The sequence below is a fragment of the Octodon degus genome, unplaced genomic scaffold (assembly GCF_000260255.1).
Source record: "Octodon degus isolate 3935 unplaced genomic scaffold, OctDeg1.0 scaffold00099, whole genome shotgun sequence".
Lineage (NCBI taxonomy): Eukaryota > Metazoa > Chordata > Mammalia > Rodentia > Octodontidae > Octodon > Octodon degus.
The window spans coordinates 11210847-11214702 of record NW_004524675.1 but is presented as its reverse complement, the minus strand read 5'-3'; the positions used below and the strand labels follow the sequence as shown (position 1 = coordinate 11214702).

Genomic DNA, 3856 nt, shown 5'->3' with positions numbered 1-3856 from the left:
AAAAAAAAGAAAATTTCCTGTTTATGCTCATCCTTCAATAATAACCATCAACCCAGAATATGCAGACTGAATTGTAATTCGTATACCCATCAATGTTAGCTTTAAGTTATGAACTGAACTCCAGTTAATTTAAACTTGGTTGCATGTTTTTCTCAACTTGTGATGGAAGCATAAAAAATTCATCTCAATATCTTTATTTTTTTAGGAAAATAAAACTAAAGAAATAATAAAACAAAATGATATCAGTTTTATGAAATGCTACAAAGGAAGAGGGAAAAGCCAGTGACATTCTCTTAGCAGCATGTAGCCCGAAGAATATTAGGGCATAAAAATGAAAATGTAGCTGTCTTGTGTGTGTTGACTGGGAAAAGTGGAATTGTAACTGCCTGTTTCCAGCTGGACATCTGCGTTTACAATTTAGGAGGAACACAGTTACTTGAGATTTGCATGTGACCATTGACAGAGCAGTCATGATGGCTCTGGGGAGTGAATGAGGAGGTAGAAAAACACATTAACTTGGTCTTGAGGACCTTTAAATTTGAAGGGGTTGTAGGGAATGGTCACAAAGAAGCAGCAAGGAAAGAAACTTATGAGACTGGGCATGGTGGTGCGTATCTATGATCCCAGCTCTTGGGAGGATGAGTACAGGAGGATCACGAGGAGTCTGATCTGTGTAGTGAGATCCTGTAGACCCTTTACTAAATACAAAAAGAAAGATAAAAAGAAAGAACTATATGAGTTCAGTGAGAGACAGCGATGCACAATAGGTAGTTTAATATCCATTGTTATTTGCTCCTCTCTTACTTGATTATGAAAGTTTTTGTTTTGCTTTTTCATAAAATAAAAATTTTAAAGTAAGTTTAGCTTTAAAGAAAAAAGGTATTTCAGAAAACAAACTTGCTTTGAAGCATAATCAATGGATTTATGTGGATTGCAGCTCTGGTACAAAGGGAAATTCGAGGACAGTGAGTAGAAATAATCAGCTAAAACTCTATTACAGTAGGCAAAAAGTTGAACAGGACAAAATCACTTAGCAATAGAACTTAGCTTATATTGGAAGAAATTCTGGGAGGTTTACTTTCAGAGTGGGTTTAAAAAGAAGAGCTCAGAGGTCCTGCCAGCTGGAGCCTGCACCCTTTGACTTGTCACAATCATGGATTTGCTGCTCATAGCCCCACTGATTCTCTGGCCTCAAGTTTCTTACCTTAAAAACATTAAGAATAATGTTATCACACCAGTTTTTAACACGACCAATCAGCTGTCATGCCTGAAACAGGGATGACAGATTTCCTTTAGCCCTAAATATAAAATGTACATCTGTAAGAAGAAAGAGGATCTCTCAGATAGCTCAGCAGACTAAAGCACCTGCTTAGGCAGGTGTAGGGACCGGGGTTCGATCTCCTGCCCCTGGGGCATGCTGAGATGGCGATTGAGACTGGGCATGATGGCACGCGCCTGTAACCCCAGCCCTTGGGAGGCTGAAAACAGGAGAATTGCTGCAAATTGGATCTACATAGTGAGACCCTGTAGATCTTGTGCTAAATACATGAATAAAAGAAAGAAAGAAAGGAAGAAAGAAAGAGAAAGAAAGAAAGAAAGAAAGAAAGGAAGGAAGGAAGGAAGGAAGGAAGGAAGGAAGGAAGGAAGGAAGAAAGAAAGAAAGAAAGAAAGAAAGAAAGAAAGAAAGAAAGAAAGAAAGAAAGAAAGAAAGAAAGAAAGGAAAGAAGGACCCTGGGAGTGGAAGCCCATCACCTCAAGGAGCACCAGAGACCCAGCAAGGCAGTAACAGGACTCCCAAGAGGAAATGCATCTTCGCTTGCAGACCAAACAGCAATGTCTACTTCTAGAGTCTCAAAGATGGGGTTTGGAAACCAACTTTGGCAATACTTAGGATTAATTATAGAACTACTTTTGTGAAAAAGTCTCCCTAGAAAAGAAATTTGCTGTGGGAAGTGGAAGACAATTCATTTCTATTTGTCAGTTCTAACCTGAAAACAATGAATGGGTAAGTAAAAACATTAAAAAAAAAAAACAAAAAAAAACCAAAACAGTGTATACCATGGTGCACAGTTTTGATTGGCATCCCAAGTTTTGCTGACAAGATGTTTTCTGCCTATGTTGAAGTAGATGGGCAGCCAACCAGTAAGCCTTGATGGAGCAAAGTGCCTTTTGGCAACTGATGCCTGAGTGCAGTGGCAGTGGCACTGGTGACTGGATCTACGGTGTCAGCTTCTCTGCAACTGAACCTGATCAACCAGGACAGCACCATGTCTCTTGTGCCTGACTCAAAAAGTGTGCATCTCTCTTCTCTAAAGAATGGAGTTCTCATCATTCTTAAGTGTGTATTTGGTCTCTGAGAGTAGCATGCTAGCTCCTGGCTATTATGCTTGCCCAATACTATTTAGCTATGATGATTGTGACTTTCTACACTTTGTCTCCAAGTTAGATGTTCTAAAGCAGAACACCCAGAGAAACCTACCTGCCACTGAATCCTCCTTAACATGGTCATGGCCAAAGACCTCATTACAGCCTTGGACACACTGCACCAGAATAGGTCACTAAAGTGTCTATTTATGAGGCAGACAAGAAAGATTGCTGTGAATTTTGCAGTACTGGATCCATGGAGTCTTGTCAGTTTGAAACTTGAAAATCTTAGACTCTCCCATTCAAAGCATCTGAATGAAGTGACGCTGAGTGGGGATCCCATTGGCTGATGTTGCCATTTTCTTGATGGTCAAGAAGGCCAGCCCCGGAAGCAATGTAAATATATAATACACATATATTGTGTGTTATTATTTGAATAAAACTGTTGGAAGTATTGGCTTCTAAAAGCAGTAGTGATTTTGTTTTTGCTGTTTCATTTCATTCTTGAGCAAAGTTTCTCTTTAAGTAGCTTATTATGGAAAAATGTCACAGTAAATTAAAGGAAACAATGAAGATAGACTTGCCTGAGCAAAATTAAATTTAAAAATTAGACATATGTATTTTAAAAAGGTAAAGAAAAAAGCAGGTGGATAGTTTATTTCTTTGCAGTTTTCTCCTTTTTCAAATATACTTGCATTCATATAGATCTCATGAATGTAATGGCATGTTGTGTTAATACGTTTAAGACTTTGTCCATTTAAAATTATAATACATTTAGTTATAGTTCTGATCTATTGAGATTATGTTGAATATCAGTACGATGCTCTGTGGAGGGAATCTATGACTGCAAAGGAAAAACAGATGAAATTGGTGATTTCAGTGACTGCTGAATGGGTAAAATTAAAAATCAGAAAGATTGTTGGAGCAAGAGGAAGGAGAATAGGAGGACACAAGGACTCCTGATGTCTGTCCTTCCTCCTAGGAGTCAGGCAGTTTCTTTCACTCACTTCCATCATAGTTAGCCTTACTACTACTCACAGGCAACAACAGCTTTCTAGGAATGTTGACTATCAGAGGAAAATTGTGTATCAAAAATTACTGAAAATAAATTCAGGTCCCTCTTGTCAGTTTTATTTCACTATTGTAGATCTAAAGTCTGGATGAAAGAGAAAGTAATCCAGAAGAAGCAGAAACAACATTTTACCCAACAAATATTAACTGAAGGCTTTAAAGTTTAAGACTCTGAAACCATTTTTAAAATGCATGTTGATTTGATTTAGCCTCATAAACTTCATGTCATTACTCCATATTTTCCCCCTTGAGACAGAAAATGATGGGCCCAGAAACTCAACTGAACGTCATTGTTCTTGAAAATGTGGGAATGTACCTAAGATAGGGGGAGTCAGAGACTGTGAAGTCATGCAGGCCAAAAGAGATCTGGAAAATCCATGGGCTATCTTCTGGGTGCGTGGTTTTTCTTTTTCTTTTCTGA

At 38.3% G+C, this 3856-nt stretch overlaps 1 pseudogene; it reads left to right on the top strand.

Moving 5' to 3' along the window:
• Positions 1-556: 556 nt before the first annotated feature.
• On the top strand, positions 557-2640 carry LOC101580777 (annotated as a pseudogene).
• The last annotated feature ends 1216 nt before the right edge of the window (positions 2641-3856 follow it).